The sequence below is a fragment of the Cetorhinus maximus genome, chromosome 23 (genome assembly GCF_964194155.1).
Source record: "Cetorhinus maximus chromosome 23, sCetMax3.hap1.1, whole genome shotgun sequence".
Lineage (NCBI taxonomy): Eukaryota > Metazoa > Chordata > Chondrichthyes > Lamniformes > Cetorhinidae > Cetorhinus > Cetorhinus maximus.
In genome coordinates this window covers 3,999,072-4,011,288 of record NC_135901.1, presented here as the reverse complement: position 1 = coordinate 4,011,288, position 12,217 = coordinate 3,999,072, and positions in this window count along the sequence as shown.

Genomic DNA, 12,217 nt, shown 5'->3' with positions numbered 1-12,217 from the left:
AGGGGGTGCAGAGGAGATTCAGCAGGATGTTGCTTGGGATGAAACATTTCAGTTACGAAGAGAGGTTGGAAATACTTGGGTTGTTTTCGTTGGAGCAGAGAAGACTGAGGGGCGACCTGATCGAGGTGTACAAGATTATGAGTGGTATGGAGAGGGTGGATAGGGAGCAGCTGCTCCCCTTAGTTGAAGGGTCAGTCACAAGGGGGCATAGGTTCAGGGTGAGGGGCAGGAGGTTTAGGGGGAAATGTGAGGAAAAACGTTTTTACCCAGAGGGTGGTTACGGTCTGGAATGCACTGCCTGAAGGGTGGTGGAGGCGGGTTGCCTCACATCCTGGATGAGCACTTGGCACGTCATAACATTTAAGGCTATTGGCCAAGTGCTGGTAAATGGGATTAGGTAGGAAGGTCAGGTGTTTCTCACGTGTCGCTGGAGACTCGATGGGCCGATGGGCCTCTTCTGCACTGTGATTCTGTTATTCTGTGTTAATCCAGTCAGCCGTGATCTTATTGAATGGCAGAACAGGATCGAGATGCACCATCGCCTACTCCTGTTGTTATTACGTCTGATCTTATGAAGATCTCCGGGCTGAATACTAACCTGTCCCTGTAAAAGTTCTCGGTCTGGAGCCTATCTGTGGTCACCATTTTCCTAATCTCACAGGCGGCCTCGGGGGTGTTACAGATTAAAGTTTCTGGGGTAAAAATAGTAACTGACTGAAATTTACTGGTGCTATCGCATCTCGGTTTGGAGTTGGGTGGCTGCTTATCATTTGGGTTTATTAATTGTGCATATGGACTGGATGGCATTCATTAAATCTGGGCAAGAGTCTAATTGTGATTTACTTCACTTCTCGCCTTAATTAGAAAGAAAGGTCTACCTATCTAAATATATAAATATTGAGTTTGGGGTGAGGAAGTTAAAGCGAGCAAAAAGACAGAATGACTGGTAATTGAAACACAAGAAGGGAATGAGAAAGACAAACAGGCAAACACAGCCAGGGATGGAATTTGATTGGAGAGAGACAGCTGTTATATTACCCTGAGCTAACAGTGATTGGTCCACAGCTGACGTCAGTTCAGGGAAACCAGCCAATCGCAGCACTGAGAAACGCCCCTCAATTTCCAATAAGTGAAACCTGCCGTTGAGCTGAGTTTACTCTTTGATATAAGACTAGAAGCAGCAACATATTTTCAACAGTGTGCTGTTTACTGTCGAGCCAGGAGCCATGTGTTCCCTGTGCGCTTTACTGATAACAATAGTCGTGCTGCCCGGTGAGTCTGAGCTAAAATCGTCAGTGTGTGTTTCATGGGTTATGTTTACTCACAGATCGTTGACACATTCTATATGTTGTTACAGGAGCGAGTGGCCAAGATTCAGTTTCCCAGGATCCGCCTGAATTAACGCTTCAGGAAGGGCAGACCGTAATATTGAACTGCAGTTACACAGCAAAATACCCTTCAACAACTCTCTTCTGGTACATCCAGTATCCCGGGGAAGCTCCGAGGTATTTACTGAAAAAATACGGCACGGGGAAAGGGGATACGTCTCCAGATTTCCCTGACCGGTTTTCTGCTGATTTGGATCAAGACAAGAAAACTGTTCCTTTAAATATCGCCGGGGCTCGTGTGTCTGACTCTGCCGTGTATCTCTGTGCGTTGGTGCCCACAATGTAACAGAGGCGCAGTCAGTCCGTACAAAAACCGGCGAAGGCACTCTCCCCTCCTCTCAGTCACTCAGATATGTGACCTGGATTGTGAACTGCTAATATAACCAAAACCACATTATGAAGGCCAGCTTGCCCGAATGATCTCTTTCTGAAGTGCTGAATGTGTGTCATTCTATGTAAAATCCCTCTTTCTACTCGTTTTCATGGTCTCCGAGCAGCTCTCTGAATAGGAGATTCTGGTGCTGTTATCAGAACAACAGTAACCATTACCCATCACTGTCCCCTCTCAATGATTAACTCCGTTAAAGGATCAAAATTCGCTCGAATGCCCGTTTTGTTATTATTCTCGAGTACACAGGCGTAATTGTTCAGTAGCTGAGCATCTTCAAGGACGGTGCCGATAGATTTTTGAACATTAAGGAAAATAAGGGATTTGAGGATGTTGCAGGATGGCGGATATGTAGTAACTCCACCATGTTCTTATTGAATGGCGGAGCAGGACCAAATGAAGGACCAAATGATCCACTTGAGCTTCTATTCTTATTCTCTTATATTCTTCAGTCCAGTTAGTTTGTTGTCAGAACAATTTCTCGTGATTCCATGTAGCTTACTCTGATGGCATGGATTGGAGAACAAAGAAAGTGTGAGCTGATTGGATGAAATGTAGGACAAAGGAGCTGTGGGCTGATTCGGTGTCACCTGTTGGCTCTGTCAGGAAGGAACCAATCGTTAGCGAGGCCGGATATTACTCAGCATATTATCAGCTCTCAATTAAAACAGTTCAGCTTTAACTCATTGTGTTCAAATCCACCAGCAGCTCTGTAAACATGTTGGGTGTTACCTTTTCCTCATTCCTCACAGCTGCAGCTCTCTTAAATGGCAAGTTTCCAAATTGCACAATTTTCACTTTGCTCGTGACAGTGTCATAATAATCTCTATTTTAATTTTGTTTTCCCTCGACTTGCAACCCATTTCTACCGTTACCTTGATATTATTGTTCAAAATAAAGTAACAAAAAGCTAAAGTTCTGTGTTTCTATATTTTCCAGCTGTTAGTGCTGCAGACACGGTCTCACAGGAGTCGGTTATAGCGGCAAAGTTTGAAGGAGACTCGGTGACCATTAATTACAGCTATTCGACCACTGCTAATTCGCGCTCTTTACAACTGTACCGTCAGGTTCGGGGCGAAGCCCCCACAATCTTAATCTACATCCCTAAGTATGGAGATGTTTTCAGAGCAGAGGGCGTGGGGACTCGATTTTCTGCCTCTCTCGACTCTTCGAAAAGTGAAGGGAATTTCAGCATCCGTGACCTGCGGCTGTCTGACAGCGCCGTGTATTACTGCGGGCCGAGGGACACAGTGGCAGGAACGAGAGGGAGTCCCGTACAAGAACACTGCCGCAATGTGGCAAGGTGAACGGAATAGGGGGGGCAGAGTGGGGAGAAACCGAAATGAAACACCAGAATGTGCTAAATTCAAATAACATCAGATAAGCAACAAGCTGAGAGCATCAGGTGCAGCATCGGGGAAGGGTTCCTCTGTTCCATTAACATTGAATATATTGTGAACATAATTCAAAAATGCGTTTAGAGAATCTCTACCATTTTGTAAATTAAAGGTATTGCAACAGAGAAGCTGCCCCAAATATTTGACATTGTGTTTCATCCGTTAAAGGGAATACACACTACAAACAAATAGAACAGCAGGTATATAACACTGTGGGTCACGCAAGGGGAAAAGATAAAGTCTTTGTATTTACATAAAGCTTTATCCAGTGTTCAGATTTTCCCAAAGCGCTTCCAGTGCTTCTAGAAAACTTTCTTATACTGCTTTCAATCAGGTTTGTACACTCAATAGGTTTTCTGGTCATCTGTTCCTGTGCCTCGAACACACCAAGACTGTGCTTACAGATTGTTTACTCTATTAATCATTGTTCACCATCTTCGAATCATGTCCTGACAATCACCTCTACATTGTGTGTTATTTGTTTTAACATGTGTAAGTGAGGTGTTTAATCAGCTTATTATAATTATTAGAAGTTTCCTCTCCTGTTGGGCTTTGGTTTACGCTATAGACTGATATTTCAAACAAAACATTTTCTGTTCCTTGGCCGTGAGTTCTTTCCGAAATAGCGGCAGATGGAAACGTCTCGTTCCAGGCCAACTGCAGGGTGTTGTATTCTCAATAGGAACGGTGAGTTCCCAGTGTTCCCCAAATAAACAGCAGGATTCTGCGCCCACACAGTTAATGCAATAATCAGACGGAATCAATATTCAATGTGAGTGATTTTAGATGGTATTTATGTGGATTGTGCTTGGGGTCTGCGCGCATAGGAATGAATTCAGGTGTCAGTGTCTTACCCGCTGTTAAAAGCAGGCCTCAGCAGACAGCAGCTGTGACCCAGAATGCGGCAGCAGTTATCGGACGAGGTTTTCAATCGTTCCCATCACTGTGAGACTCTGTGCACAGTAATAGACCGCGGTATCAGACAGCCGCAGCTCCGGGATGGTCAATCGATCCAACTTGTCTGACTGCTGGACTGTATCAGAAAACCGGCTCTGAGCGAAATCCGCCTTAAATTCAGAAGCGCCGCCCGTCTGCCTCCGGACTGCAAACTCCGGCTGTCTGCCTAGGTATGGACGGCACCAGTGTAAGTAATAACCATCGTCGGTATAGGTGCAGGTTAAAGTGACACCTTCTCCCTCTTTCTGTGTGAGTGAGGATTCCCGCTGAGTCACAGAATCTCCATCGCTCAGATCCGAAACACACAGTTAAAGAAAACAGGACGAGTACCGTTTTCAGTTTGAATCCGGTCATTCCCTTTATTTTTTATATCCCAGTCCTACCTGTTAAATTATGCTCACTTTAAACATTATGAAAACACAGAGATCCTCATACGATTCGGACTCTTACACGTCCACTCAAAGAAAGGATGTAAATATGACTCCTGATTCACACCTATATGATAAACTGTGGAATTTAAATACAGTTGCTTCTATTTTAAACTTCCTTCAGATCTGAGGTTATTATATTTTGTCTAATATAACTTTTCGCACTAATGGAAAACTTCATTTGAGGAACTCGTTGAAATGGGAGACTAGGAAGAATTGGATTTTCTACACTGTGCACTTTCCTGGACCAGGGTAGAATGAGAGAGAAGCTCAGAGGTAGAAAGAGAGAGAGAGAGAGAGACAGGGAGGGGAGATTGACTCACAGAGAGACCAGACGATTGAGGGAGCCAGGCAGCCATCTGGACGATGGGGGAGCCGGTGACACCGAGAAAGACCGGCAGGAAGAGACACAAAAACAGCCAGAAAAAGCATTAGGGCTACAACTAACACTCATTGGTGCCCAATTGCTGCCAGCTGTGAGAAATCAACAAATCATGTCCTTGGGAAACGCCCCTCAGGTTCCCAATAAATGAAGCCTGTCCATGATCTGTCTTTCATCTTTCATTGCAGGCCAGAAGTTTTGTTTAAATTGTGTTATTTCCGTCGAATTCTAAACCAGGAACCATGTTCTCGCGCTGCTCGTTACTAATAATGTTGGTATTGCTGCCCGGTGAGTCAATGTCTAAATGGTTAGTGTCTGTCCATGGGTCATAGTCATACCCAGACATTTGATACATTTTGTACTCTGTTGCAGGAACGAATAGCAAAGATGAAGTGTCCCAGGGTCCCTCTGAATTATCGGTTCTGGAAGGACAGGCCATAATACTGAACTGCAGTTACTATACAACTGCTGTTCGAACTCTGTTCTGGTACATCCAGTATCCCGAGGAAGCTCCGAGATATTTATTGAAGATATATATCACGGGAGATACGTCTCAGGATTTCCCAGACAGGTTTTCTGCTGTTTTGCACAAAGGAAACAAAACGGTTCCTTTAAATATCGTCGGGGCTCTTCTCTCCGATGCCGCTGCATATTTCTGTGCCATGGAGCCCACAGTGGTGCAGAAAGAGCGCGGGTTCCGTACAAAAGCCCTCAATGAGAGTTCCAGTTATTGTACAGCAGAGGGCGCACTCACGGCAATTGGCAGAAGCAATAGCTCAGCCTGTGACTGTCACAGAGTTATTAATAAATAATCAAAACAAAACAAGACACTCAATAAGAACAGTTGAGGAGCAAGTGGGGAATTATATTGATTGATTTTAATTTCCAAGTATACTAAAAGATGCATTCACAAATTAATTTATGGTGCGTTAACTCACATTTTGCCAATAAATAATCTTTCCTTGCCAGTCTGAATTATTTTGCAGCCCTTTCTACATCCCCAGTCTCCGTTCCTCGGTTCATTTGATCAAAGCTGGCACATATTGCCTATTTGATCAGAGTATATTGCTGGTTCAGGGGTGGTATATCGCAAATGAACACATTTCACAAGATAATGATTGCGCCCTTTAAAACCAGCCCCGAGCACAGAGTTCCCTCAGTGTTCAATGCTGCTTTTCAGTAGCTGTTTAATCCTTTCTGACAGCATTCACAAACCAGTGTTTCTACCTTTCAATACCAAGGCTGGGGGATCCATTCCCCGCCCCCCCCCCATCCACCCACACCCCTACGCCCCCCGCCCCCCGCCCCCCCTCCCCCCACCACCGTCCCAAACCTTGTAATCATCTCCGTTATAAGGACACTGAGTATAGCCCCGCTCGGGCTGTTTCCATTCACAGAGAGCCACTCCCCCACCTACAGGTCTTAAAGCACCACAGGAGACACAAATAAGTGAGGTGAGAGGACCCTGAGAATGAAGGGCGATTCTTAAGGGTGCAAATTAGAACGAAGTTGTTCTCATCTCAACTTCCCTTTTACAGAGCGAACAACGGCAATGCGGTCACCCAGCATCTGGGTTGTATGGGGCGGGGGCAGGACCAACTCTGACAGATTGAAATAAACACATTTCATCTCATTTACAAAATACGGTTTCAATCTGAATTCTGAACACAATCCTGCCTGATTATCCCCTGTTTGAATATCTCGTTCAGATCTGAGCCATGGAGATTCTGTCACTTAGATGCAGCCCTCAAAATTTAAGACAGAAGAAGTAGCTGCTTTAATTTTCACCTACGATATTATATGGAAGGACTATTATTTTTCTTGCAATGGCTTATCCAGATCGGGCTGTATTCATAGGGGCGAGCTTTCTCCTGTCTGCAGGTAATCGGTGAGACAGACAACAGCAACAGCACGGTTCAGGCAGTCACACCTCTCTAAGCGGAGAAAGTGGACTCAAAGGGTTGATCAGAAGCAGGACTGAGAACCTAAGTTCATGATGAAAAGGAATTCCACTCCCGTACTTTAGACTGGACCTGGGAGCTCCAGTCTGTTGGGGTTTGTATTGAATCTCGGGCAGGTGCAGTCACAATGTTCAGCGGCGCTATCAGCCGCTCAAGCACAAATCGAGAGGAAACCACATTCACCTCAGATCAAACTGTCGCCCAACTATTTTCAGTAGCAGGGGAGAGAAACAATCTGCAGGATCCGATCCGACAGATCCATCACCAAATTAACCTACAGGGTAAATTGCCCTTACTGTTCCTGATCAGCTGTTAATTCCCTTAAACTCCGGACTCGATATTCAGATCAGCTCCGGGAAAGATATTTCTTATCCTCCAATCATACTAGCAAGCTGCGGACTGACGACACATAAGCGGCGGAGTGACGTCACACAGACAGCCGACTGACGTCACTCAGACTCCAGACTGGTGTGGCAGAAGTTTGCGTTCTGGCGTCACACAGACAGATACTCTTACGCATGCGCAGTCCCCTCCCACACACCACATCAATGTTGAAACTCCCGAAAAGCTTAACTTTGTGATCACAATTCCCAGAGACCCCGGTCTGGCCGACACTGTGTAACTGGTGTCGGGCTCAGTTTGATATCCAGCAGCGCTGCTGGCGAAGGAGCATCTCTTGCCCTGAGTTGATAAGATCCGACATGAAGCTGAGCTTCACTTTAATGATTATCTCCCTGCATTTCTTACCCTTACACTGTGTGAGTGTGATCACTATTCCTGACAGGATTATTTCACTCATTGGGTCCGTTATGTTGTGTTAAATTGCACTTTGTTTTATTGCATTCTCTTGCATTACGTATAAAGGTGTACTTTATTGTGCTGTATTGTATTGTATTGAGCTATATGATATTAATTTTATGAAATTGAGGCATATCTGCACATTCTTGTCAGATGCAAGGGGCAGTGAAGAGGTATCACGATCTCCTGAGTAAGTGGTTCTTACCGAGGGAGATACTGCATCCTTGAACTGTTCCACCACAATAGGAGGAGCAGTCATATTCTTATATAGGGAATACCCGGACCGAACTGTGCTGCAACTGGCGTGTGGTACCAGTGATCAGGACAGGATCACGGCTCAGTTCATTTTAGCAGGGAAGCGCAGCACTCTGAATGTTAGCGACACTCGAGTGACAGACACCGCCAACTATTTCTGTGCAATGGAGACAGAGTGTTGTGAAGGCCATTCAGGACCGTACAAAACCCGCCGGGGCGATCCGGAAATCATGCAGCCCGTGCAGTTATCAGGGAGCTCGGCGTTTTACAACACTCCCCTTGGATATGACCTTCGGTCACCCAAGAAGTGAAACCTGTTCCTCATTTGGGTTTACTCTTTAATATCAGTGAAGAGTCAGATACCTTTTAAAAATTCAGTTAATTTCTGTGCAAGTCTCAATCACACAGCATGTTCTCCCCATGGTGCTTTCCGATCATAGTCGCCGTGCTGTTCGGTGAGTCTATATTTAAAGGGCCGTTGTCTAGTTCATGTGTTAAATCCAATTCCAGACGTTGACACATTCTATGTTTTGCTGCAGGAACGAGTGACACACAGTGAGTGTCCCAGGATCCGTCGGAGTTGAAGTCTCTGGAAGAACAGTCAGTAATGTTAAACTACATTGACCCCACATCTGATGCATTCCCCCACCTCTAGGCAGATCAGTATTCCGGGAAAGTTCGGAGACATTTACTGAGGAGGCGTAGGCCGAGACATTGAGATAATTCTCAAGATTTCCTGAACCGGTTCTCTGTCGTTTTGAACAAAGACAAAGGCAGAAATACAATTGTTTGATAAACAAACCTGACCTTCTTTATTCTCCGTGCGCCTGGGATCAAACTAACCCCGCTGAGAAAAGCACCAAAGATGGCTGCGCGCAAAAAACTCGCTGAGGGTTTTCATTACGGGGTCTTGGCTTTTACCTGACGCTGTGCCTCATTGCACAGTAGTAGACCGGCCCGTTCTCCACATTCAAACTGCTTATATTGAGATAACCATTCTTCTTAAACTGGTCAGCAGCCAACAGATATTGTCCTGATGTTTCTTTGAATGCTGCCACTTTGGTAATTGTCCATCTTGGATGTTGTGCCTGTTTCTACCGATACCATTGCATGTTGTCTATAACCTGGTCTGGATATTCGCAATCCAACTGCACAGAGGCTCCTTCTAACACGGTTAATGCCACCGGTGATAGTGTTACTGGGTCTGCAAATAGTCCGCCTGTGAATGTAGAGGAGTAAAAGAGCAGGAGGTTAAAAAGGATCGATCGAAACCTGTGCTTTTCTGTATGAGCGTTTATCAATTCCCATTCACCAGGCTTGCATCAATCTGCTAAACTGTCTTGATGAAGCTAATTCTATACCTCCTGCCCAACAGCGCGGCCAGGATTATCAGAAACATGTCTGACTGAATCTCTCTCAGTGAATGTGAATGGAGTGAGCTAGAGATTGAGAAGGAGAGAGGGAACCCTGGCTCTGTTCAGCTCATTGTTCCACCCACACACTGCAGGGTGCCAGGCCCATTGTGACCTCACTTCGGATCCGATCACGACTGGTTTTGGTGTTCGTCTCACGTGACTTTCTAAAGAAATGATTGGGCTATGCGCCCTCTGCTGGTGGATTCTGTTCAATCCGGTTTAGAATGGGGTCATTAAGTGGACTTAATGCAGACAGATATGTGAATAGACTAGTTAAACTGGGGTTGTTCTTATTATATCTTTCTGATGAATCTTCGACGTGAAAGCAGGTCCGATCCACTGCATCACCACGGGTAGAACAAAGAGGCAGGACCCAAATCCACCGCAAATGGAACAGGAATTGAACACCAGGCTTTAAAACTTACTGAGTCAACCGTCCGCCCTCCTTCCAAGGAGTCAGAAGTGGGAAAAAATACCCATTGGCCAATAGACAGGCTCTCCTGAGATCAAAGGAGGTAAAGGAGAGACTGCCCTGAGGTTCTCAAATTTATGTGGGTTTGTTAGTGTAGATCGCGCATAACTGTTCCCAATTGCAGAACAATGGATAAAACAAGCGTCCTGATTTAGAAGGGAAAAACAGCTAGGGAAAGGTTCGATTAATTTATCACACTGTGATTTGTTAAACTCTGGAAGGCGGAGCCCAAAAGTGTGGTGGAAGAAGATTCAACACTAGTTTTATAAGGACGTTGTATATAACTAGAAAGGGAAAATGCCAGGCTATGTAGAAAATGTGGGCGTTGATAGCCGAACGGGATAATTCTTTGAAAGTGTCTCGGGCACCACAGGCCGAGTGATGCTATTCGGTGCTCTAAGATTCCATATTTCTAGTGACTCCCTCTCCCTCCCACTCAACATGTTCTCAGTCATTTGAAGAGTAAGCAGGTGCAGGATGGTCAGAGACTACTTGATCTCTAATTGACCTGAGAGACAATGTGAACTTTAATGAACCGGCATAAAGGTCTTCTCAAAGAAAGACAAACAGGTGTGAATGTAGATGGAGATTTCCAGTCATTTCCCTCATTATCACAAATTAGACTGAGCTTGTTGACTATGATGAAGTCGGATTTGATCAACATTTTTCTGCATTCACACAATGAGTAGATTTAACTTGTATTTCTGTGTTAGCGGTATACTAAAGAGAGCGCGAACATACACGGGTAATGAATAGGAGAAACTTCCTATGTATCAGGCATTAACAGGCCGGGTTACCAAAAAGACCTGCATAGGGTTTCTCCTGATGAATTATAGAGTGAATAAATTCTGCAATCTGACTCACCTAATCAGAGCTGATAGGAGTTGTTTCGTGACCACATTGTCTGGTGGCTTTACTTGGAGAAGAACTTGCATTCCCTGTATATCGCTACATAGTTCGCTATGCAATTCACTGTGTCACATTGCGGCAGTGTTTTTGTACGAGTCTCCCCCTGGTTCCTGTCACTGTGTCTCTCAGCCCACAGTAGTACACCGCGCTATCAGACAGCCGCAGGTCACGGATGGTGAAATTCCCCTCACTTTTCGAAGTGTCGAGAGATGCAGAAAATCGAGCCCCCACGCCCTCTGAAAGTATTTCCGTAATTGTGGATGTAGATCAAGATTGTGGGGTCTTTACCCCTGTTCTGACAGTACAGCTGTAAGGAATATGCACCAGCTGTGGTGGAATAGCTGTAATGAATGGTCACCACGGCTCCTTCAAACTGCATCGCTGCATCTGGTCCCTGTGAGATCGAATCTGAACCACAAACACCTGCAGGAATTAAAAAATAAAGAACTTTAAGATTTCATTACTTTAGCCCAGCTTATCATATTGAGTGAGGGAATACATTCTAAATAGAAATAAAACTGGATTAAAAGAATGATACCTGCAAGAGGAAGATTGTGTAACGTGCGGACTTACCGGGTAAGAGAGCTGCAGCCGTGAGAAATGTATAAAAGTTAAAACCCAACATATTTCCAGCGAGCTGATAGCGGATTGAAACAGAACGGGTTGAATCTGTCAATGTTTCAGTGAAGGGTTGAGAAAAATTTAATTTATATCCAGTCTCTTCAGCCATTGGTTAATTTCTGAAAGTCTCAACAAGTGACGTCCAATCAGCCCCACGATATTTTGTTCTACCATTTATTGCGTCAGAACGTGATGCAGCAAATCAGTGAAGTCGTTGTTCCTTCCAAAGTGATTGAGCCAAGGATTCAACTGAATGTTGGGTCTCCAGCAGTCAGTATGTGACGTGGTGGCAGTAAGGGGGAATAGTTAATTTTGTCCTTCATGTTGTCCACCAATGCCGGAGGCTGGCAGTAAAAGAGCTGCTCACTGCCCATGGGAACCGCGCACAGCTGATATTAAGACGAATAATAAACAGTAGGGCAAAAATGAAGTCTGCAACACAGAAATGTGCCATTTCGCCAAACTAGTCGTTAGTTTGGTTTCTGTTCAGTTACCAGCTAACAATTCAGGTCCCAAAATTGATTCAGTGACATGAAGTGAGAGTTCTTTGCCGGTTTTTGTTCGGCCTGACAGCACCTGTGTAACAGTGAGGCTCAGCGCACGGTAATAGGCAGTGAGAGACTGGAGATCGGGGAACTGTTGAGAGAACAGGTTGTCTTTTCTTTCGTCTTTGTCCAAAACAGCAAAGAACCGGTCGAGGGAATCTGGAGGCCTAACTCCCTGTCCCTTGCCGAAACTCTTCAGTAAACGTCGCGGAGCTCCCCCGGGATACTGGATGTACCAGTAGAGATAGGAATAGCTACAGGACGTGGAGTACCTGCAGTTAATATAAGGGTCTGCCTTTCT